Source organism: Halictus rubicundus, chromosome 7, assembly GCF_050948215.1.
Source record: "Halictus rubicundus isolate RS-2024b chromosome 7, iyHalRubi1_principal, whole genome shotgun sequence".
Lineage (NCBI taxonomy): Eukaryota > Metazoa > Arthropoda > Insecta > Hymenoptera > Halictidae > Halictus > Halictus rubicundus.
Genome location: NC_135155.1, coordinates 1,016,743 through 1,042,821, shown reverse-complemented (window position 1 = coordinate 1,042,821; position 26,079 = coordinate 1,016,743). Strand labels below are relative to the sequence as shown.

The 26,079-nt window shown below is 44.5% G+C and overlaps 2 protein-coding genes and 1 long non-coding RNA gene across 5 annotated transcripts in view; 2 read left to right on the top strand and 1 right to left on the bottom strand.

Annotated features, from left to right (window-relative positions):
- The window catches only part of LOC143355923 (general transcription factor II-I repeat domain-containing protein 2-like), a 341,246-nt gene that overhangs the window by 17,684 nt on the left and 297,483 nt on the right, over nucleotides 1–26,079 (bottom strand). The window lies entirely within an intron of this gene.
- The window catches only part of LOC143355919 (uncharacterized), a 242,857-nt gene that overhangs the window by 65,646 nt on the left and 151,132 nt on the right, over nucleotides 1–26,079 (top strand). The window lies entirely within an intron of this gene.
- On the top strand, nucleotides 19–24,314 carry LOC143355941 (uncharacterized). Of its 3 annotated transcripts, XR_013082577.1 has the most exons (3): nucleotides 19–716; nucleotides 2,422–2,557; nucleotides 24,287–24,314. It is a non-coding gene; the product is annotated as an uncharacterized LOC143355941 (long non-coding RNA). The 3 variants fall into 3 exon arrangements; XR_013082576.1 differs by lacking the exon at nucleotides 24,287–24,314 and having other exon boundaries at nucleotides 2,422–2,621; XR_013082578.1 differs by lacking the exons at nucleotides 2,422–2,557; nucleotides 24,287–24,314 and adding an exon at nucleotides 1,437–1,935.

Below are 26,079 nucleotides of genomic sequence, written 5' to 3'. Positions count from 1 at the left end.
TAGTATAGAAACAGAAGCTGATGATTCAATCTCTCATTTGCTACTCGTTCTTACTATCACGTTTGACTTTGCTATCGAGCAACTCTGGACATTCTCGCTTTACCATAGGTTAGTTACGTGGAATTGTCCAACGATGAGATGGATTAAATATACAGAATGAGAAACAATGTGAGGTGTAATTTTGCATAATAATACAAGACAAAAACCAAGAATAACAAAGTTGTGGTTGTCACTTCATTTTCGAATTAATAACATTTGAAGTATTGTTCGTCAACAACAGTACCCACCGTAAACTATTTTCTATTTTCACCTGATACGTCATGATTATGATATATCATTGTCCACACTTTCTCTGATTAAATTTACATGCGCCAATAAAAGACAAAGCTAAAAACACTATTTTGTTACCACTAATTTTTCTTATTTTGTTAAGTAGAATCATGGCATGGTCTGAAGTCTAAAGAGTTGTCTTCCTACGATTGCTGAGCACCCTGTATAAAACAGGGTGTCCTATAATAAGTGATGCGTATAACTGTATAACTCAATGTCAAAGATTTGAATCTAACATGCATTTTAGTTCGTATGCATAAAATATATAAATTTAAGAAACTTAGATTCTTATCTACAGGAAAATATGGTTACAACAATGATTCAGATTTACTATACTATGTATTCTTGTCGAAAACTTGCAAAAATTTTATGCAAACTGGATACAGGTTAGTCAAATAACCTTCACAAATATTTCTACATACGGTAATGTTCCTACAGTGGATCAGTTCATTGTTTTATTAAAAATGGTCAATAGTGTAATTCAGTGAGTTTAAATATTAACGTTGAAAATAATTTAGTTATTGATTTTATTATTACTGGTTGGCCATTACATTTGTTAATAAATGAGGTTCATTTGAAACCTTCAGACATAATTCATTAATGTAAAATCGTACAGGATTTAATAATTTAGATTACAAAATATTTTAATTCAGTACAAAGTAGATGGTACTTTCATTCATGTATTTTCAAAATTTTTGAAGTATGTACAGTGCCTCGCATTAAAATGTGGACACTAAGATATATAAGATATTATCGCTGTTATATTTGCTTATAATAATGTTAACCAGGTAATCGTGGTATCATGTAGTAACTTGTTGGATTCAAATTTTTACTTTCAAATTCCTCATTTTGTTTATGCCAATCCATTTTACGCCTATTGGATTCAAAAATATTAAATTTGCTTTCATCAGCAAAAATTACGTTGTTCAACCATGTTTCATTGTTCGCAATAAATTCTTTAGCATTAGCCAATCTCTTCTTCCTCGTCTTCGTATTCTTCTTGTTTATGAGTGGTTTCTTTCAAGCTACTCTGCTATATCAATTGTTTGTCAGTACATGTCCAGTGTTGGGATACATTTTCTTCCCAGATTTTTAAAATATTTCAGTGGTCAATTTAGGTGCACTTAATCCAGAATTCTTTCATCTTTTGCATCAAGCAACTTTGGACGCCCTTTTTATGGAACTGATTCAATGCAATTCTCAACGTTATATCTTTTTATGATGTCACCTATGGTGCTTTTCTTTAACATTAATAACTGGGCAATCTCACGATACGATTTACCCTTGTCTCAATAATAAATGGCCAGTTGACGAATATCAATACACGTGTTTTCTGTTTTACATGCCATTGTCACTAATCTCGTATGTTCTACCAATCACACGAAACAGAGTTCTTTCGACGATGCGACGACGCACCAAAATACTGTTTGTAAACAACTACCCAAGTAGCGATGAAACAGAGGTATTAAGCAAATACAGCGTAGGATAAATAATGTGTCCACATATTTTTGCGACATAAAATTTGCACATTATTTCACTTATCCATTATTATTTAAGAACATATATGTATTAAATAAATAAAGTTTATGTTTCTTCCAACTACAATGTTTGCTTTAATGCATAATACCACAATTAACCTGTTAACATTCTTATAAGTAAATATAACAACGATAATATCTTATATATCATAGTGTCCAAATATTATTACGAGTCACTGTATACAAGTATATATGGTGAAACAAATGTTTGACGAATCAATATACCCCTTAGCTACTCAGTAGTTAAGTGTGTAATCAATATGCACAGTCGTATGAAGAGCATGTACTGTTTATTTGACTATTTATTTACATGAGTGATGCCATGGTTGCTTAGTGTAACAGATATACTTTACATGAACAATTGTATGCGAATCATAAAGTAAATGCAAAATCCTTCCATCAAATGATAAAAGAATATTATTTCCAAATGAGTATCAACTTCTACATGTGTGATTATGTGCATGTCAAGTACCATTGTTTCAATACTTGTGTCGACTGCTCCAAAGCTTTTCTAAACAGGTTTATTGATTCTGCCATAATGCTTGCGTTGCAGGATCAACGATTCAAAAAGGAAAGGCCATAATCCAGATATGGACAATTGTCAAAGCTTCTCCTTTGTGAGTGCTCCATAATTCTCTCAGAGGAAATGATGGCAGGACCATACAGAGGAGTAGGGTATTTTTTATCTTGTGAGTCTGATATTAATTGTGGTAGAAGACTATCATCTATCGTGCTCTCTTTCGGGAGATCGCATTAACAAGGGAGACTAGTGTAACATGCAGATTTTATTTAATGAAAGGGCCTAGCCGATTAAGATGGTCAAAACTGCCGTTAGAGGTTTTTCAATGATTAATGAACCATTCGAAAGCTGACCCAGAAAAACCCCTCTGAGCAAAATTTCAACCCTCTATCTTGCCCGTGAGGGTAGTTACAGGGTAAATTAGATTTAGCGCTTTTCCACGCATTTTCCACACTCTGATGCTTCCTAAAATTCTGAAAAAAATGTGGCATATTTTGGATCCTAAGACAGATTTTTGAGAATTTTTTCAGATTTTTTTCTTACAAACTGTGGTCGCAAAAAATGAAAAACCTCAAAAAAATCGGAAAAATGTACATTTCTCAAAAATATGAAAACATGCTATTTTGCTCTTTAGTGCCCCGATAAAGTACCATAACAGGCAGTGTCCTCAATTTTTTTTAGATTTTTTGTTGTGGGCACTTTTTGTCAAAACAAGAAAAACCGAATTTTTTAGCCGTTTCTGCTATTAGGAGGAAAGTTACACTTGTTGGTATTATCGCAGGTATATATTAAGTCATTTTAAACATTATTACATTGAAACAAGTAAGTGTTTGACCTAAGAAATGTTTTAAGAGAAAAAATGGATTGTATTTTGTGCGGTATATACCAGAATGTTCGTAACGTTTACAACATCGCCGGTTGGCACAGCGGTTAGGGTGTCGGACTACGGAGCGGATACGCAGGTCTTCGAATCCCGTCGGTGGGAAAGTTTTTTTTCCATACGTCATCTTTATTTTTTCAATATCTTATATGGTTTATTCATGTGATTTTAACAATATTTTTTAATGTTTTAAAAATATTGAGGTAACATTTTTAACTAAAATACATACAAAAATAGTTTTGCAGTATCTATTATTTCCTCGATTCTCTAATTGTATATGTTCATCATTGCGGTCCTGTTTAACATTGTTAATATTAAAATTCATTAATCTAGTTTCTAAGCCTTGCGTCTTCAGAAATTAGGGAGGAAATAAGAAGAACTCTGAATAAATAACAGGCAGCAAAGTATTGGTTTTTGTCAAATTGAGAGAAAAGGGCTACATACTACCACTATTTTGAAAGTGAGGTATCAGGTACCAATTAGCCTAAGCCATTCCTCTTTATTGTAAGGTACATGAGGAAGTAATTCCCGTTTATAGTTACTTGAATGAAAGACTTGTTCTGTGGACATTTATGATACGGATCAGGAAGTTCATTATTTTCGGTGGGATGCAGAGGCAATTCATAGTATACTAGGTCATAAGTACCAGCTTCTACACAAACAAGTAGACAACAAAACCTTTCCAAAAATTGGAAACAATTGGGACTGCAAAAAGACTCCATTTCAAACAGTATCCTCGGTAGATACTTTAGATTTTCCGGAAATGACAGAAGTAGATTTAAAAATTCTTTTCACGGAATCTTACCAATTTTCACAAGCAATTTCATATCTGGCAGAAATCGTGGACGAACACAATAATATAAATATTAATTTATTGCCTAATCCAAGAAAATAATATCATTAAATTCGAAGTAAAATCGGAGTGATATAAATAAAAGTTAGTTAAAAATGTTACCTCAATATTTTTAAAACATTAAAAAATATTGTTAAAATCACATGAATAAACCATATAAGATATTGAAAAAATAAAGATGACGTATGGAAAAAAAAACTTTCCCACCGACAGGATTCGAAGACCAGCGTATCCGCTCCGTAGTCCGACGCCCTAACCGCTGTGCCAACCGGCGATGTTGTAAACGTTACGAACATTCTGGTATATACCGCACAAAATACAATCCATTTTTTCTCTTAAAACATTTCTTAGGTCAAACACTCACTTGTTTCAATGTAATAATGTTTAAAATGACTTAATATATACCTGTTGATAATACCAACAAGTGTAACTTTCCTCCTAATAGCAGAAACGGCGAAAAAATTCGGTTTTTCTTGTGTAACGGTTGCGTTTTCCTACGCGAGCGTTTAACCGCGAAAGGAAGGTTCGTTCTGTCCTCTCCTGGATTCGCTCAGCGGCCAGGGTCGGCGGAGAGGACAGCAGGTGAAATAACGGAGGCTGTTTATGAAAAAAATAGCTTTATTGCCGGCGGCGGTTCGCTCCGGGTCGAGATGGTGATTCCCGGCTGGCGGGTTCCGGTGTGACGGCTGGCTGTAATCAGCGCGAGGAGGCGACACGTTATTACAACTAGTATCTTAAATCTAATGTACGCGAGAGTAGCGGCGGAACGCGGAGCGTTCAAGATTCGCTGTTACGGCGGAAACGCGGAGCGATCAGGACTCGCTATTTTACGGCGGAAACGCGGAGCGATCGGGACTCGCTATCTTACGGCGGAAACGCGGAGCGATCAGGACTCGCTATTCTGCGGCGGAAACGCGGAGCGATCGGGACTCGCTATCTTAAGGCGGAAACGCGGAGCGATCAGTACTCGCTATTTTACGGCGGAACGCGGAGCGATCGGGACTCGCTATCTTAAGGCGAAAACGCGGAGCGATCGGGACTCGCTATCTTACGGCGGAAACGCGGAGCGATCAGGACTCGCTATTTTACGGCGGAAACCGGAGCGATCAGGACTCGCTATTTTACGGCGGAAACGCGGAGCGATCAGGATTCGCTGTTATGGCGGGAACGCGGAGCGATCAGGACTCGCTCTGACGGCGGAATACGGAGCGGTATCGGAATACGGCGTTTCTCCGATTCGGTGGATTCCTGGGATTCCGGATCTACGGTTGGTCGGTAGGAACCACCGCGGCTCGGCGAGATTCTAGTGAACTGGTGTTTCCTCGCTGGTGGCCGAGCGCACGGTGGCCGCGAATCCACTCCGACTCCGGACCGACGGGACGCCCCACCCGTCGCCCCCAGTCAGATCGCGGTGGGGGTCGCTCGCACCCGGACGTTCCCAGAGAAAGAGCTCCCGTCACCAGCGTCGTTACTCGTACAGGACGAGCTCCGAACGCGGCTGCGATCCGACGAGGACTGTCACGAATGTGACGAGACGCCTGGTCGCGGTAAGCGAATTTCGCAGGATCGACGGACAGGAATCGGGTAGGTGGAGAGAGCCGGAGCGCGCGACGAGCAGTAGTGCCCAGAGACACTGCTCCCGTCCGTTTGCTCGCTCGAGACTTCCTCGCGGTACTGGTTTCACACGCACACGGAAGAAGCCGTAGTACGCGTTCCACCTGGCACCAGCGTGTTCGCACACACACACGGAAGAAGCCGTAGTATGCGTGTTCACACGCGGCTGCGAGTGGTCAGGAGCTCGGGATGGTTCCCGGTGAGCAGCTCCCAGCCAACTCCGAGTTAGTCTTTTTTTTTTTTTTTTTTTTTTGTTAGTAAAAGGAGTGTTTAGGACAGAGAAGGAGAGGGTCTCTATCCGGCGAGCCGGAGGCTCGCCGGGTGAGACACTTCTAGGCCTATATGAGCCGCACCTGGAGGCCTTTGCCTCCTTATCGGCTAATAGAGTAGGATTGGAATTACCTATGGATGTTGAAGAGCCGAAGCTACCTGATTATGACTCAGGAAATTTGCAAAAACCTGAGTAAAATTGCAAGGAAGGATGAGACATCCGTGGCAAAAGCCATGGAGTATAGCCCCGTAGGGCTGTAATAGGAATTTTTCCCTTGGTTCCGGGAAGGCTTGTGGTACAAGCCCAGGGAAGTCGGGAGTGCATCTATCTTATAAGATAGGATGATATGATTGACCTTTTTTAAGAAGCACCCGTAAAGAAGGAAGGGAGCATAATAGACTGGAGGTATTAAGCTAGGATTGTTTTAAGATGAATTTAAAAAGCAAGCGGAAATGAAACTTTGATTTTATATGGGATCTTGTCTACAGTGTAACTCCCCGTTAGTTTGACTAACGGGTTTTCATGCTCGGAAACATTATAGTTAGCTATCATTTTATTTATAAAGTTGTTAATTAGCGGAATAGACGTTAGTTGATGTAATTGTTTTGTAGGAAATCGTATATCCTTGTTAAGGATGGTTTTCAAGATTTTTGACTGGGTCCGCTGTAGACAGATCCGAATAGAAATAGGAGTGGCATAATACCAAATGAGAGCCCCGTATGTGAGCACGGGTCTGAGACACATCAAATAGGTGGTTAAGCGAAGCCTTAGTGGTAGATGTGAAGAAGGAGCAATAAAAGATTTTAATGCAGTGAAGGCGCGCAGAGTTTTGTTTGTACGATCCCTCAATGCAGGTGACCATAAAAGTTTATCATGCAGGATAACTCCCAAGTATCTTACCTGGCTCGCCCATCTCACAGGTTCGCCATTTATCATGAAATGATTGTGCGCTTTAAAAGCGTCAGTGCCGGATCTCAAGGCCTTCGAAAAGAGAATGGCTTCTGATTTGGAAGGGTTGGGTACTAATTTCCAATCATTGAAATATTGTATTACACAGTCAAGGTATCTTTGCATTCTGCAAAAGAGGGTCGGTCGACCCTTTCTCGTAGAGGTGGAGTATATTGCTGTGTCGTCAGCGTATAGCGCTTTTTCACACAGGGACATGGTGGGGATATCATTGATGTACAAAATGAACAATAAAGGTCCTAGAATGGAGCCCTGAGGTACTCCAGTTTGACAATTGTAAATAACGGATTTGTGTGAGTTTAAGCATACGTAGCACGTACGCTCAAGCAAGTATGCATTTAATAATCTTAAGATGGAGTGAGGTAGAGCCATTTCATAGAGTTTATATATAATGGCTCTGTGCCAGACAGTATCGAATGCCTTAGATAGGTCTAATAAGACCATGGCAACTTCCCTTTTCACATTGAGCGCATGTGCTACGTATTGCGATATGCGTCCTACCTGGTGTAGGGTAGAATGTTTTTGGCGAAAGCTAAATTGCTGACTAATGATAATGTTGTTCATTTTAACATGATCCAATATGAGATTAAATATTATTCTCTCTAAGAGTTTACCCGGAATGGGTAATAAGCTAATCGGCCGATAGCCAGTAGGATCGGTGGAAGGTTTACCCGGTTTGTGAACTGGGATCACCTTGGCGAGTCTCCATGCCCTGGGAAAATAGTTATATTTAAGTGAAGCCTTGAATATGTAATGATATTGACAGAAAATTTTATGCGAAGCATTGGCCATCATCGGGACGGTGATTTTGTCAGGGCCAGGGGCCTTTTTTGCCTTCATTTTTCGGACAAGATCGTATATATCCTTAGGTGAGGGTACATTGATGGGGACCCTGTCACTCTCTTTCTCCCAGTCAAATTGATTGTAGAAGTTGTTAACAGTCTGTTCGTTTCTTGAGGCAATCAAAGCAGCATCCGTGTGGACCTTAGCAAAGTTATTTGCTAGAGCATCAGATTTGTCATGGTCAGAGTGCAAAGTTCTGGCTTCGACGTTGAGGACTGGTATGGATAACTGGCGTTTTTGGCTAACGTTTGGTAAGTACTCCAAAACGTAGGATCAGGTTTTATGAAGCTCTGTGGCATTTTAGCCCAGGCCAGTTCTCTGATTTTATAGATTCTAGTTCGTATTTCTTTATTTATTTCCTTCATTTGCTGGAGGAAATAAGAATCGTACGAGATTTGATATAGCCGCCGTATTCTCCGCCTGGTCCTCAACAAGGCGGTTAGACGTTCATCATATGCTACAGACTTTCTTCTGATTGCGATAGGAGAGTTTTCCATGGTCGTGTCCCTGGACGTAGAGTCCCATAGGGAACCGATCAGAAAGGATGTAAGTGATTCTATACATAAATCAATTTCAGCAGGAGATTGCAAGCGAGTGACAATGCCCCAATTCAACGTAACTTCCTTATATTTTTCCCAGTCAGTAGATTGGTGAAATAAGGATCCCTGGGAAGGGTCCGTAGGAGCAATCCTTTTAATGGAAACTGGCCTGTGCACCGTCCCGAATATGTCCAGGGTCACACATTTAAATGACGCTGTAGAATTTGTGATAAAGTAATCAATGATTGTGGGTGGGACCCGAGGGGCGTAGTGAGTGGGCGAGCCAGGTGCGACTATCGAGAGATTAGTTTTAAGCATGAGGTTATATAGTGTGATACCAGCCTGATTTGCTCTGGTGTTCTTCCAATACCTGTGCTTAGCGTTCCAGTCACCGCCAATTAGGTACGGTGACCCGTAATTTGTTATGTGCCTCAGATCCGTCTCGGTAAGGGGCTGATGAGGTTTGGCATAGATGACTCCGACAAAAAGGACTGGATTGTCAAGTCTTATGGCCAGGAATTCCAAGTCGGTACAAGTACGAACTACTGAAAATTTAATATGGTTATTAATAATCATGGCTACGCCTCCCCACCCGTCGCCACGGTCCTTTCGTATGACCGTGTAGCCAGGTATGGAGAAGAGAGTGCTGGGTTTTAGCCAGGTCTCGGTCACCAGGAGGAGGTCACACTCCAGGTGGTCGAGCTGTGCAATGATTTCATGACGCTTGGTTTTACATATGTATATTCGGGATAGTAAACAAGCCGCGTGTTCGTTTCCATTGCTTTATTTTAACTAACTTCTCTTCATCTACACGCTACTGAGATAGGCCGCGAGATGGCGTTGCCCTCGCCGGCCTGTAGGTTTACGGTCTGGGGAATTTCCAGACTGCGGCCTACTACCGCCGGGAAACCGGAAACTGGATGGAAGGCACTGTTGCGTGTTGTAGTACAGAAAACTTTATTACGTCTTATCACGACGAAGGTTGTTACAAGAGAGAGAGATTACGAATCTCAACGGCGGCAAATCCGCTTTGGGTCGTCGGACACGTAGAGTCTAGAGCGGCGACTCACTCTTGCCGCTTGCACGCGGCTGATGCCGGCGATGCTAGCGCTGCGGCAAGGTACGGCAGCATACGTAGCCCCTACACACTCCCCCCCAAGGAAAAGCGGCAGCGAACAACAGATACTTTGCTTAAAGGCTACATAGAATTACAAACGACTCTTATAAACTACGACTTACATGCTACGCGTATATTTACAAAACCTTAACCTAATGTACGGAGTCCGCAAAAGTGACTCTTTTACGCGAGTAGGTGCGCACAGGCACGCTCGGCAGCGACGGGGCACCGCTCGATACTGGGACTGCAAGTCCCTCGCAAACGCTATGCGCGGGTTTCAACAGCTCTACGGAGACGTTGCGCGGTAAACCGTTGACCTCGATTGAATACACTTGTTCGGAAATACGCTGAAGCACCCGATGGGGTCCCGTGTAAGGCCGTTCCAACGGTCTACGCACGGATTTAACAAGCATAAATACATGCGAACATGATCCGAGATCTTTGTATACAAAGGTTTTAACGCTACGCTTGTGCGCTACGGGCACAGGCTTGACGGCACGCATATACTGTCGGAATTCCTCGAGGAATGGCTGCGGATCAGGGCTAAAATTATCTAATAGGAAAAATTCGCCCGGCAGACGCAACGAGGTTCCGTAAACGTAATCGGCAGGAGAAGCGTTAGTATCGAGACGGATATGGGTACGCAACCCTAACAGTACAATAGGTAAGACGCGCGACCATTGCTGATTGGCGTGACACATAATTGCTGCCTTCAAGACGCGGTGCCAGCGCTCAACCATGCCGTTAGACGCGGGGTGATACGCGGTGGTTCTTTTCCTCCGGCAGCCAACGAGCGCCAGGAGGGCTGAGAAAAGCTGTGACTCGAATTGCGGACCTTGATCACTCGTCAAAAATGCAGGAGCGCCGAAACGTGACACCCAATGCTCAAAAAAGGCGCGGCCGACCGTCTGAGCGGACGTCTCCTTCAGGGGAACGGCCTCAGCCCAGCGAGAGAATCTGTCGATCATGGTAAGGCAGTATTGAAAGCCTTCGCTGACCGGCAGCGGACCGACAAGGTCGATGTGTACGTGAGTAAAACGTCCGTCGGGCGCGGCGAACTGGGACGGAGTCAGCTTGACGTGTCGAGAAATTTTGGATTGCTGGCAATCAACACACGACTTACACTGGCGAGCTATGTCGCGGTGCATGTCGGGCCAGACATATCGCTGTCGTATGAGTCGGTCAGTGACTTTCGCGCTCGGATGTGCGGGAGAATGAAAGAGCTTGAACAACCGCTCGCGCATGGAGGCGGGGATATACGGACGGATGCACTCCTCAGATACGCTGCAATACACAGGAGAGTGATCTGTGCCCCACGTGAGCCTCTTAAGGGCGAGAGAGTGGTCTGGCGATGCAAGAATTTCCCTGAGATCGGGGTCGTTTTCCTGCTCGCGAGAGAGCTCATTCAAATCGAATTGCGTCGGCAGACGGATTGCCTCGGTACGCGAGAGCGAATCGGCAACGACGTTTTCATTTCCGGGCAAGAAGAGAATCTTCGACGTAAATTGCGCTATATAGCACAACTGCCGAGTCTGCCGAGGAGACGCACGCTCAGAGTTCTGCGCAAAGGCGTAGATGAGCGGTTTGTGGTCGGTGTAGATAATGAATTCGCGACCTTCTAGGAAGTGGCGAAAGTGGCGCACAGCTTCGTAAGCTGCGGTAAGCTCACGGTCGTATGTGCTGTATTTGCACTGAGCCGGGGAAAACTTTCGCGAGAAAAAGGCGAGCGGTCTCCAACTATCGCCACACAGCTGCTCGAGAACTGCACCCATGGCCGCGTCGGAAGCGTCTGAGACAAGGCGCACGGTGGTCGATTCGCAGGGGTGCGTTATAAGGGCAGCGTTCGCAAGATCATCCTTGCATTTAACGAAAGCCGCTTCGGCTTCGGGCGTCCATACGATGGGTCGCTTATCACGTTTACGCGCGTCCTGCATGTACGCGTTCAACGGAGCTTGAGTGGCGGCAGCGTGAGGAATACAGCGCCGGTAAAAATTTACCATTCCTAGAAAACGACGCAGGTCGTCGATCGTGCGCGGTTTGGGGAAACGACTAATAGCCTCGACCTTCTCTGGAGTGGGTTTAAACCCCTCAGAGTTAACTAGGTGTCCCAAAAAAACTAACTCGGATACGCCGAAACGGCATTTATCCAGGTTCACGCGCAGATGAAAGTCACGTAAACGCTCTAGGACGATCGCCAGATGGGTCTCATGCTCTTCCGGAGAGGAAGAGGCGATGAGGATGTCATCGAGAAACGTGAAAACGAAATCGAGATCGCCGAGAGCACGGTTTATATATCTCTGAAAAGTTTGCCCCGCGTTGCGGAGGCCGAAGGTCATTGCACAGTATTCAAAAAGGCCGAAAGGAGTGATGACGGCAGTTTTTTGAATATCTTCGGCAGCTACGGGTATCTGATGATACGCTTTATACAGGTCTAGCGCCGTGAAAATGGTCTTGCCGTGAAGGTTAGCCGGGAAGTCGTGCAGGTGAGGCACGGGGTAACGATCGGGTATCGTCACGCTATTCAAACGGCGGTAATCTCCGCATACCCGCCATTCACCGGACTTCTTTTTGACTAAGTGGATCGGACTAGCCCAAGGGCTGCTAGACGGCCTGCAAATTCCTGCCTCGATCAGGTGTTTAAACTCGGCCTTCGCGGCCTTGAGTTTTTCAGGCGATAGACGCCGAGCACGCTCCGCGACGGGGGGACCGGTGGTGGAAATGTGATGATACACACCGCGCGACTCGAGAGGAGTCGGTTGCTCGAGTCCGATGACTTGCGGGAAACGAGCTAATATACCAGAGTACTTGAACGACGGTCCAAGGACGTTCACGCATGAAGAGGGAGAGCTCGCGATACCGGCCAAAACAAACAAACCGGTAGCAGAATCTATCAGGCGACGCCTCTTCAAATCTACCGTGAGACCATGATGCGTAAGCAGGTCGGCTCCTATGATGGGATACGGGACTGCTGCTACGCAAAAATTCCACTCGATCGGGCGGCGCAATCCGAAATCGAGGGCAACGCGAATATCGCCATACGTATCGATACGGGTGTCGTTCGCGGCAAACAATTTAAACGCGCTGGGACGCGCACGCGACGCAGCTGAAACCGGCAGCAAAGACAAATCCGAACCTGTGTTTACGAGAAAGGTACGGCCTGACTTACGGTCGCGTATGTGGAGACGTTTCGAGGACGCATAACACTCTCCAACAGTCTCCGAGGAGGAGGGTGGCCTCAGTTTCCCGACGCTCTAGGAGGACTGGGCCACGCGCACGGCTTAATGCAACGAAACGCGCGTTCGCCGAACTTCGCATGCAGACGGCAGAGACCGGAAGGGTCACGACTCTGGGACCTATTCCGCGTTCTCGAAGCGACATTTCTCCCGGGGCTACGCTGGCGTGTCCGCGAGACACGCTCGATCGCGGTATTCAATCTAGCTACCTCACGGAAGAGTTTGTCCAACTGCTCTTGCATGGAGCCCGGCCGTGATACGTCGGCAGCTGCTGCGAGGACAGAAGCGCTCGCTGGCTGTATCGTCTCGACGATCTTGTCGGCCAGAAGGGCCATCTCCTGCAGGTCGTCATGCTTGGACGCGACTAGAATTGCGCGGCACTGCTCGGGCAGCAGGTCGAAAAAAATCGATTTAAGCACATTATCTGCGCAAGCACCATTGTTTAAATTACGCATAAGTGACAAGATATGCGAAGGTTTGCCATGCGACGCTACCTGCCCCTTGAGGAGCTGCCGGAGTTTCGTTTCGGCCGAAGTGGAGAGAGTGGAAATAATGCGCTCTTTGATTCGGTTATACGGCGCGACGGGATCCGGTGACAATATGAGATCGGATATAACCGACGCGGTATCCGCATCCAGGCCGGCAATTACGGTGTCGGCCATTGTAGTCTGGCTCGTAATTCGTGCGTTTCGAAACGACGCCTCGACCTGTCCGAACCATAGCGCAGGGTCGTTCTTGAAAAATGCGGGGAGTTTCGGCGCACGATAACTATCTACGCGGTTCGCGAACGCGTCGGCATCCGATGCAGAACGGGCGTTTAAAAGTTCGCGCGCGGCCTCGAGCTCCGCCTCTAACCGTGCGATTCTATCTTCCGGCGTGGGTTGCGACATTTTTCACACGCGAGACTAGAATTAAAACGGAACGAAAACGACTTAAAAAAATACGCTCACTTCACCACGACGGCAGCTTTTCACGGCTTCGGCAGCGGCGTCAGCAACGGTACCCACGTGGCGGCAGCAACGGCAGCGATAATGGTACCCTCGTAGCGGCAGCAATGGCGGCGACGGTGGTACCCACGTGGCGTCGATGGCTTCACGCTCGGCGGCTGCAGGGTGCAGCGAGCGGCCTGCTCGCCGCCTGGAAGCAGGAACGGCGGATTGCAGCGAGCGGATTGCTCGCCGCCAGGAAACCTCTTCTTCGTCGGATCTCCGAACAACGTGCACGGTTTCCGAGCACGTGCAGCCAGGCTTTTCGGTACGAAAAGCACGTCGGCGGAGGTACAACGGCAGCAACAGGCAATGTCCGTTCCACGAGGCGTCCAATGCCTCGTCACAGTTTCGAAAATTTTCCGAAAACACGACTATCAGTCGGCAGCGATCACGTCGGGGTCACCAGATGTAGGTTTACGGTCTGGGGAATTTCCAGACTGCGGCCTACTACCGCCGGGAAACCGGAAACTGGATGGAAGGCACTGTTGCGTGTTGTAGTACAGAAAACTTTATTACGTCTTATCACGACGAAGGTTGTTACAAGAGAGAGAGATTACGAATCTCAACGGCGGCAAATCCGCTTTGGGTCGTCGGACACGTAGAGTCTAGAGCGGCGACTCACTCTTGCCGCTTGCACGCGGCTGATGCCGGCGATGCTAGCGCTGCGGCAAGGTACGGCAGCATACGTAGCCCCTACAGGCCCCTCACATAGAAACGCTGCATGTTCATATACAACATTCTTCCCTCCTTTATGGAAATCTGCCTGCTCCTAATGGGGTGAAAAAATCAGTTTGTTTCCTCCTGCGTGTGGACCGTCGCGGTGCTGGTCCTGCGCCTTCGTTCTGCGTCGTGTCATTCGTTGGCGGCCGCGATGGTGGTATCGCCGGTTCTTCTGGTGTTGCCGGTCCTCCTCCCTGCTCCCGACTTCTTGATTGCGTTTCTGCCGTGTCTGGTGGCTCTGTCTGCTGTTCATGGTACCGTGCTCGTCGTCTGTCTTTCCCTGTTTCGGTCGTTCGTAAGGGACCTTCCTGGTTGAAAGACTTGATTTGGTCCACGTGTCGCTTGAAAGTCTTGCCCAAGTACTCGATCTCGTAATGAATGTCACCCAATCGGGTAATTATTGTTCCCGGAATCCATTTGTCTAATCTGGGGTTGCCAGCAAGAAAGTAGACTGATTGTCTCGGCTGGAACGTTCGGAACGTTGTTGTAAATTCTTTCGTTTGCTTTTTTGTGATCCTCGTCTGTACTGGTTCTGGTCTGACCAGGTCGAGGCGCGTTCGAATATTTCGTCCCAAGAAGAGTTTGCTCGGGGCTTGCCCTGTGGTTGCATGAGGAGCTTTCCGATATTGTCGTAGAAACTCGTTTAAATTTTGCTGAAGTGATCCTTGTGTCGTTTTCATCTTGTACAGCGCGTCTTTTACCGTTTGGACATATCTTTCTGCTTGCCCATTCGTAGAGGGGTGATATGGTGCGATGCGCTTATGGCAATTCACTCCACTCGTTTGTAAAAATGCTTCGAACTCCGCCGAGATGAATTGCCTCCCGTTGTCCGATACGACTGTGATTGGTGCTCCATAAGCAGCGAACAGCTTATCTAGAATTGCAATCGTTGCATTGCTCGTACTTGACGTGGTCGGTCTTACCTCGATCCATTTGCTGTACGCATCGACAACGACTAATAACATTTTCCCTGCTACCGGACCTGCATAGTCAATGTGGATACATTCCCACGGTCCTTTCGGGTATTCCCAATGATGTTCTCGAAATTTTGGGGGGCTGTGCGCACGTTCCGCACATTCTTCACAGGAACCTGCGGCCTGTTCGATCTCCGCATCTATTCCCGGCCAGTAGACAAATGAACGAGCCAACCCCTTCATTCTGACAATGCCTACATGAGCAGCATGGAGATCCTGCAGAATTGCCTTCCTGAGCGATGGTGGCACGACGATTCTGTGTTCGAATACGAGACAGTTCCCTGTCAGGTTGTAGTCGCGCTCTGGTGCCTTGTATCCGTAGCGCGCAAGATCCCGCCCTGCCTCCAGGAGTTGTACTATTCTTCCGAGATGTGGATCTTCCTGTGTTTCCTTGGCAATATTCTCGGCTCGAATCGGTAACTGCTTGACCTGGTCTATCATAAACTGGTCGAATCCTTCTAGTTCTGTCTTCTCTTCCTCTTCTTGCAGTGTGATTGCTTGCACTTGCTGTACTGTTGTTGGTAGTGGTGCTCTAGAAAAATAGTCCGCATTTGTATTCGCCTTCGTAGGCCTGAATTCTACTTTGAAGTTGAAATGAGCTAAGTAGTCCGCGTAGTTTGCCATTCTGCTAATGCAAAGTACTGGTAACGATTTCTCCGGGTGCAGAATCTGCGTCAACGGTTTGTGGTCCGTGATGAGTATGAATGAGCGCGCGTATAAATAATGAAAGAATTTTTGGACGGCCCAAACGATGGCTAAGGCCTCCTTATCGATTTGAGAATATCGTTGTTCTGTACCTGTCATCGTTCGACTCGCATAAGCAATAGGTCGCTCCCTGCCGTTGCTCAGTCGATGTGACAGAACCGCGCCTAGTCCTATCTTGCTTGCGTCTGTCGCCAGGAGTAGTGGTAGTGCTGGATCGTACGGCATGAGGACCTGTGGAGACGTCAATATTGTCTTGAGGTTTGTATACGCCTCGTCGGCTGTTTGTGTCCATTTAAAAGGTACGGTTGTGAGTATGTCTCGGAGTGGCCGAGCTTTTGTTGCTAAGTCTGGAATGAACGCATTGTAATATGTGGCCTTCCCAATGAATAGTTCCAGTTCTTCCGGTGTGCTTGGTTTAGGTGCGTCTCGTATTGCCTCGATATGTTTGTCAGATTTACGTATGCCTTCCGCGTCGATTTTATGTCCCAAAAATTCCACGGCCGAAGCAGCAAATGTACATTTCTCTCGGTTTAGGTGAATACCGTGCTGTCGGAGTTGCTCCAACAGTTCTCCCAGCGTTTGTAGTAGTTCCTCGAATGAGTCTGCGAAAAGGAGCAAATCGTCAAAGAAATTACGTACGTTCTTTACATTCCGTATCACTGTTTCAATTCGTCGCTGCCAAATGGCCGGTATGTTCGCTGCTCCGTATTGGGCCCGTGTTGGCCGCACCAGTCCGTGTGTGGGTGTATTCAGGGTCAGTGCCGCGCTGAATTCTTCATCGACGGTTAAGTGAGAGTATGCGTCTCTGATGTCAAGGTGGCAGAATATTTTTGCTCCCTTCATGTCGTTGAATATGTGCTCCGCCTTAGGTATTGGATGCTCGTCTACGATCAGCTGTGGATTCAGTGTCGGTTTGTAATTCCCGGTGATTCGTATTTTACCGTTCTTCTTTGTGACTACATGTGTTGTCGATGCCCATTCCGAATGGTCGACTCGTACGAAATGACCCGATGCTAGTTTTGCATCTATTTCTTTGCTGTAACTATCGCGCAACGCGTATGGAATTTCGCGGGCTCGCGCGAACTTTGGTGTTGCTCCGGATTTCAGGTGCATTTTTACTGGTGGTCCCACCAATTTTCCTGCTGTCAGACTGAAAATATCATCGTACTTGGAAATCAGTTGATTCAGTCGTTTCTTTTGCCCCTCCGTAAGTTGTGGTGGAACGACATTTAACGAGTGCACCTTCGATGTGGTAAAGAGTCCCACCCAATCCACTTCTTGTGCGAATTGTGAAATCCACTCTCGTCCAAACAGCGCGTCGTATTCGCCTTCGATGACGTATACGTTGAGCCTCCGTGTTGTCTTACCCACTTTTACATTGACGGGCATGCGTCCTATCACGTTCAATCGGTGTTTTGAGTAGCTAGCGAATTGCCTCTCTGTTGGTCTTAAGTGAAAATTGGGTTTAATTTTACGTAATGTGTTACTGCCGATAATGCCCACTGGTGATCCTGTATCCAATTCCATTACAATATATTGGCCCTCTATTTGTACCTTAAGTGTCTTTTTTTCACACGTTCCCATGCTGTGTATTTCCTCCACTTTCCTCAAGTATTGTACCGAATCGACTTGCTCCGCTGGAAGTTCCTCCTCTGGTACTCGTTGGATTGCATGTGAGCTCTCCTTCGTGGATCTGCACACCCTGGCCAGGTGTCCTATTTTTCTGCATTGTCTGCATTCTGCGTCGCGGTGTGGACATTGACTGCGCCTGTGTAATCCTCCGCAGCCATAACATGTATTTTGCTCATACTCGTATCTTTGTTCGTACTTACACGCTGGGCTGTTTTTGCGTACCGTCCGCTCTCGTTCTGATGCGTGTTCCGCCGGTCTTTGTAGTGGTATTCTTTTATTTTTTCTATACTGCGAGGGTGCTCCCTTGATCAGGTGCGTGCTTTCCGGCGGTGACGTGTTTATCTTAACCTCTTCGGTTGTTTGACGCGTCGCCTCGAGCGAACGGCCTACTTCGTATGCCTCCGTGAACGTGTTTGGGTTTTTTTGAATTATTTCATCACAGATGTCACGATCGTCGAGCCCGTGCAGCATCTGCTCTACCAACATGCGATCTAAAAATTCACCATACTCGCAATGTGTCGCCGCCTGTCGGAGCCGTAATGCGAAGTTGGCAATTGACTCTCCTTGTTGTTGCATCACGTGACGAAACTTCACACTCTCGGCGTATTTATTTTTTACCTTGTCGAAATGTTTAATGAGTATTTTGCAGATGTTTTTGTACGTCTGTGATTCCGGCGTCAGGGGAGCTACTAAGAATTTTAATGCATTATTCAGTTCCGCTCCCATATGCACTCGTGCGTAGTTGGCATGTTGTTCGGCTGGAATTCGACTCAGCTCCAGGGCCCAGTTGAATCGCTTGAAATAATCTTCGACTGTTGTATCGTCAGATGAACGAAATTCTTGTATAGCGAATGGTGGCGGTTTGTTTGGAAGCATTGTTCCGTTGCTTGTAGAAGCTGTCATGGCCGCTGTAGTGACGCCCGCGAAGGCCGTCTTCAATGCGTCGGCCAACGTTCTCGTTATCGCGTCCAAATCTTCTTGCGATAACGGCATCTTGTCGATGTGATGCTTCTCTGCTTAATTCCTCGTTACTGCACTTTCAATCCCACTTCTGACACCACTTTTACATATGTATATTCGGGATAGTAAACAAGCCGCGTGTTCGTTTCCATTGCTTTATTTTAACTAACTTCTCTTCATCTACACGCTACTGAGATAGGCCGCGAGATGGCGTTGCCCTCGCCGGCCCCTCAAATAGAAACGCTGCATGTTCATATACAACACTTGGGTAGAATAGATTGCGCGTTTCAAGTTATTATATGCGGAAAATTAGCCATTGTTAACAGTAAGAGGTAAGTATGGGATTTTTTATTCCAGAGTCGCGAAGACTTCTAGGAATGTCTGGAATTTTTGGGTGTTTGTGGTACATGTTCTTAATTTATTTGCAAGGGTTTGGGCCGTAGCAAGCATGAGGTTTATGTCGCATAGTTGAGAAATCTCTCTTATGGAGTCAGCAAGTTGTAAATAATGTTGGGTGTTTTTGTCAGGATTTGAGTAGGCTAAATTAGGCAGGTTTGGTTTATCAGCATCAGGATTAGCTTGATATCTATTTAGCACACTAGTTTTAGTGGCTTGAGCGTAGGACTTGTTAGCCCTAACCTGAGCTTCAGATCGATTTGAAGGAATCATATGTGAATTTTGATTCTGAATATTTATCCGACTGGTCCTTGTAGGCAGCTTTTCGGCTACAGGCAATGTTTTCGAGTAGACCGGAGTCCGGGGAGGTTTGGGAGCCCTTTTCTGCAAGTATGCAGCCAGAGCAGGGCACTGTGAGTAATTTGCAGTGTGCTCTCCTTTGCAATTTGCACAGGTAGGAGGGATTTCATACGGTTTATTACAATCCGCTGAAGAGTGGGATGCAGCGCATTTTACACACCGCACCGGGAGGTTGCAATTTTTTGCAGAGTGTCCGTAAGCCTGACAACGGAAACATTGCGTGTAGGCCCTTTTGGAAAGGTATTTCTCCCAGTATACGCTGGTGTTGTAGATGAAGCCTACCTTATTAATGGAGGCAATGGTGATTTCCGATGAGAAAATTACTTTGTATAATGCATAGTGCGAGGTAGAGTTTTTGGGGGTGATTTCAGAAATTGTGGTGGTCACCAGACCAGTGGATTGAATTTCCTCCTTAAGTTCTTCTAAGGGGATTTGGAGAAGTCCCTTTAAAACCATGATTGGATTTTTGTCCGTATTCTGACTGAACGTGTAGAACGGGATTTTAGCTTCAGCCAGAATTTTCTTAAATTCAATATGTTTATCCGGATTGAATAACTGGATTCTAATACGTCTACCTAAGAATTTTGCTGAGTAGGCATCTTTGCCTACATCAGCATTCATTCTTCGGTAGAAGGCAGGAATGTTAAGATCAAAATTGGAGAGATATATAGGAGGGGGTCTAGGTTTGTTATTACCCTTCCTAATCGGATTATTGTGAGTCAGGCCCTGTTTCTGGGTCTGTTCGATGGGGTTTGGTGAGGTTCTTCCCTGAGAGCTCTGGCAATTTCCAAATTGTTCAGTGGAGGGCCGATCAGGATTTAATATCCCCTCAAAGGAGGATAATACCTGGAATTTGTTAGCCAGAGGGATGTTTGCTGTATGCATCGTAATTAGTTTACTATTGGAGCCTTGCTCCAAGACAGGTGGAGATTTTTCTTTGTGGAGTTTCTTGGATTTTGGAGAGAGGACAATCTGGAAATTGTCCTCGTTCTCAGGAAGGATCATAGGTTCCTGGGAGGCAGAATCCTTAGAGGAAGGTATGGGATTTAAGATTGGATGATTGGTAAAATCCAATACATTATCAAAAAATCTTTGGTTGGTGTACTGTGGGCGGGTTTACATCCGGGACGCTTTGTGACAAAACCGTCTGAACCGGAGAAGTGGCATTTAGCACCGGTAAGGAGGTAGAAAATTGAGAAGTGTTGCCTTGCTCGGCCACAGGAGTTGAGCTTAAAGTGGGAAACAAAAGCCTTTTATAAACATTTTTTGTATTGCCTTTCTTGCTTTTGGCAAGGACAAGTCGTCGATTTGCTGGAGGAGCCAGCTTTTCGGTGGGGGGGGGGGGGATTTCCCCCCTCCTGATAGTTGTTTTAAATTTGTACGAGCTAAGATAGGAGTTATCTGCCTATATATTATATAACTGATCAAACAATAATAATACAATTATGTACATAAAGAAGCAATTCGTACCAAGATGGCACGGGCATGGATTTTCATGCACAGGGTACGGATTATAACGCGTCCGCTCACTAGCACAGTTCGCGACAGGATTAGAAAATAAGAATAAGAATAAAATATATAGGAATATATCCTATATTAATATTAAGGAGTAGTATATACTGGTTATGAGAAAACGAGATCTAATCTGAGTAGGGCATGTGGCCGCATGAGAGGTTATGCTCCCACATAAGACGTGGGTCTTCAAGTCACAAGATTAAACAAAATAATTGTTTCAAAATTAATGTACACAAGAGTACAATAAGTAATTTTACTTGCAGTTTATCGTTGTTACAAGTTAAAATATTAAAGTATTTGAAGAATCTAAGCTTACTAGAGACAGGAACAATTTAATCCGTGTGAGCAGAATATATCTCGCAAAGACGCGTAGTATACCTTACGCGACGGAAATAATGAATAATAGTAGCACTATATTAATAGTAAACAAAAGAAATAATTTTTACTCTGTAATTAAGAAGGAAAGGAAATTACACATGGTTGGGCATGTGGTCCACACGTGAGGTTATGTTCCCACGTGGTACATGGATACCCAAATTTTAATAATGAACAAAATAATTAATTTATAAGATAATAAACACAGGAATAATACAAGAGAATTTACTTTACCGAGTTTCTTATTAAAGCAAAATGAAGTAACTATGCTTATTAAAGAAAAGAGCAAATTTTCCGTGTAGGCGGGGTATATCTCGCAAAAACGCGTAATATACCTTACGCAACGGACGGGAAAAGAAAAATATAATGAAATAGTAATACTATATGAATTAAAGAAATAATAATTACATTATAATTATGAAAAAAAAGAGAAAATTCGCATAGTTGGGCATGTGGCCCACGCTATGAGGTTATGTTCCCACGTGGTGCGTGGATACTCGAATTTAAATTTTATAAAGAAAATAATTGATTTTATAAAATACTATGCACAGGAATAATATAGAAAAATTTTACTTCACCGAGTTCCGTTGAACGAGATCACTTGAATACTAATTCCTGGAGTAGACTCGCATAAGGAGATTGTGTAACCTCTTCGAACACGCGGTCCGCGGTTTTATGTTGTAGATGTGAACTGTATGTCGAAATAAATGATGGTGTAAAGAAACTAAAAGAATACTAAATGAAAATAACTGAATTAAATAAAAACTATGATTATACAAGAAAAATGAACACTTTAATCCGTATTAACGGAAAAATATTTCGCGAAACGCGAGAATGCTTCCGAGCCAAGATGGCGCGGGCACGGATTTACGAGCACAGAGTACTGATTGTAAAGGCGTCCGCTCACTAGCACGGTTCGCGACGGAATGAGCAGCCAACTCCGAGTTAGTCGCGGTTTGCTCCGGTATTTATTGAGAAAGCGCGGACTACGAAGAGCGCGCCGCCTCGCGAAATGTTCGCGAAGCGGTGGCGTGCTCTGATTGATTCGCGCTCGGGACGGTTGCGGATTGGCTCGCACTTGGGTCCGTTGTGCGAGCTCGCGACGGAACGCGAATTTCGCCGTTTCGTCGCACTTGTTTTGACAAAAAGTGCGCACAACAAAAAATCTAAAAAAATTGAGGACACTGCCTGTTATGGTACTTTATCGGGGCACTAAACAGCAAAATAGCATGTTTTCATATTTTTGAGAAATGTACATTTTTCCGATTTTTTTGAGGTTTTTCATTTTTTGCGACCACAGTTTGCAAGAAAAAAATCTGAAAAAATCTGTCTTAGGATCCAAAATATGCCACATTTTTTTCAGAATTTTGGGAAGCATCAGAGTGTGGAAAATGCGTGGACAAGCGCGAAATCTAATTTACCCTGTAACTACCCTCACGGGCAAGATAGAGGGTTGAAATTTTGCTCAGAGGGGTTTTTCTGGGTCAGCTTTCGAATGGTTCATTAATCATTGAAAAACCTCTAAGGGCAGTTTTGACCATCTTAGTCGGCTAGGCCCTTTTAGTACGACACATTTTTTTTGTATCTGCAATGATGCACATCTAAGGGGTGAAAGCAGCCCGCAAAGTCGAGAGTAAATACCTTATTTTTTTTTAAGGTCAACATTTCAAATCGACTGATGAACTAACATTTTCTCTGCAATTTCGACAAATTGCAATCTTTTCAAAATTTTTTTTACATCATGTAGTAAACTAATTGTTCTAATTGTTCATAAAAATTCAAGTCGTATGATGCAATATTACAAAAGTTATCGTCCTTCTAACAGTGTCCGAATATTAATGGAAGACACTGTACGTACTACGTACTTACGTATTACGAATTGGCAACGTCGAATCAAGATGTCGGTTACTTGAAGCCAAATAAAAATAATGAATGAAGATATATGTGATTTGCATCTCTTCGAAATGCTCGTCACGAATAAAACAATCGAATAAATCATCTTGCTACATCGAGCTCCGAATAAATCTCAAAGTTAAGATGAAATCGTTCCATTGAAATCTCACAGATAAATTTCCGTAGCCAAAATCTGACGGATACATCGTAAGATGCATGGTGGTGCTGCCTTGGACTCTGAAATAATGGCTAAAGATAAGCTGAAAATTCTCAGCTATACAATGAATTCTCGATATAAGTCCCTTACGCGGTTCTGGCGAGAGACATTTAGACGAAGTCTGGTTCTCGCCGAACGTTGCATTTGAATTACACACTGCACGCTGGAATCGTAAATGACCCTACTCGTCGAATGTCATTTTAATCAGTAAAATTCCACAAATATATTGGTTAAAGTCTCGTAAAAAATAATTAATAATAGAAAAGTTTAAATTTTCATTTAAAGGCCTGAGCCCATGCCAGTCTTTCATCTTTCCCGAACGCTTCGACCCTCCGTGTCTCTTTCTTTTCCATACACTTTTCTCCTTTGCGTCCGAAACTTTAATGGGGACGGCTCGGATTTGACCTTGACTGTCACTCTATGGTCCTCGAATGGTTAGTAGGGAAAACTGATTGTAGAATGGTTAAAATTTTCTGTCGCGTCTACGACGTATTCTAAAAAAGAATATATGAAATGCCGACTGAGGATGGTAAGAAGATTGAATAGTAGTGGAAGGGAGAAACGAAAATTGAGAGAGAAAGCTAGCGTCTTGACATAGTTGCCACATATCAGTCTTCACCTCACTGTTGCCATGTCATCAAACCCGTAAATGTACAAGCGTTTTGTGAAACTGATTCCTGCCTCATGAGCACGGTGTAAGAAAGTAAGGTGGTCCGACTCCGCTACACCCACCACAGAATTCTTGTGATCTAAAGTATTTAGTTCCGGTATAGCCCGTTAGGTGTTCTATTGAGACCCGCGTACCCGCGTATTTGTACATGATCGTTTCATTCTTTTTATGTGTAGGGTACTACCAGAGAGGAATGAGAGTGCTCACGCCCGGGGTTTCGGCGTTCCCACTTTCGTGACATCGCCACTTTAGCATGGCACAGAACCGGTCAGTCTTTTAGCATGGCACAGAACCGGTCAGTCTTTCCTGGAACAGAACCGGTCAGTCTTTTAGCATAAAACCGAACGCACATTATTTTTTTAACCAGGATTAGAACGTACAGCTTAATTGTTGTATATGAAATATGTAACTAACATGTAAATCTTGGGTACAAAATCTCTAATTAATGTAAATTAAGAATAATATTAATTGTAATGATACGTATTTTATTTCTTTCCAATTTTGTAGTTGCAAACTCTAGTTGTAAAAAATGGAAAACCCGGAAAAATTCGAACAAATACAGATTTCATATCGAAGTTTAAAAGCGACCACCCTGAAAATTAATTTAATAATGAGCTATTGTCATCAACACTATCTTAAATTTTTTCATATATTTAGCTACTGTTATTATTAATTGAAAAAAATTTTCTTTCATGAATAAATATTTTTTCCACCTCAGCACCATAAGATTTTTACTAGATGACTTTAAAAACATATTAGAACTATTTTTAAATAATTTTAGTCGAAAACATTCTAGTTTGCTCTTTATTTCACAGTTCTACTAATTTTTTATGGGCTGCATTGCACTCTTTTACAACTCAATACCATGGTACCATCCATATTCAAGGAAGAACAATTTTTTGCGACGATCATTGAAAAAACAAAAGTGTTTCCTTCATTTCAGTCCTTTAGTGCGTTTGTGACTTAGCGCCCAGCACACCTACCTGTGTTCTGTGTCACATCTGGAGTTTTATGGTACGCTAACTCGCAAGCCAGACCATACAAGCGAATGCATCCACAACTTCCACAGACCTGCCTCCAAAACTAATTAAAGGAAGGCTAGACATGCAGTGTGTACTAAACTCCTCAAAAGAGGCGGATTCCAGTCGCTCGTGTTATAAACCTCATTCGGTACTTCATCGAAAGGGTGATCTTACATATTTCTGTAACAGTTCCAAGTGCATGCACTTTGTTCATGATACACTCTTTGTAATTATTAAATTCAATTAAATATTAAGTAAATCTTTCACGGTGCTAACGGCCCTCGCAGAGATGGGCATTATTTGGGATAAAAAATTATTTAAATAGAAATTCGAATAAAAGATACTTTATGTTCGGGAATCGGCGACGAGTTGCTCCGAGCAATACGGGCAGCGGGCCGATCCCGCGACTTTGCACTATTTAAAACCGCGCGCGCTCAGGCGCAGCGCTAATTAGCTCTCGAGCACGTCCGTCTCTGCGAATCGGCCCACGGCGCGCCGACCAATTACCGTGCTCGCGGGCAGCGAATATCCGTGAGCGATTCCCGGAATCGGCCTTCCTTTTCGACGAACCGTCTAAGCGATCGCACGTGACACCAAACCGTTTTTATTAAGCCGTGATTTCGGAAAGTACCGCGCTTACCGGGTAAATCACATAACGTATATCGTGTACGCAGGGTTTTAACAATCAAGTCTGAACCTTTATTCCAAATACAAGTGTGACAACGTGTAGTGCATTCTTTTCTTCTCGATCGACCACGTGCTCGATCCGATTTTCCGTTCGCACAGTCCCGACGCTCGGAGTTTTCGCCCTATCCGTTTCCGACCATCCGCCTCGAATTTCCAAGCCTTCCGATAAGGCTGTCCCAGCCACCCATTCCCAAACATTTTGGTCCTTCGAGCCGGATTGGAATCGAGGAACCACGTGCCGGAAACGCCGCCATTAATAC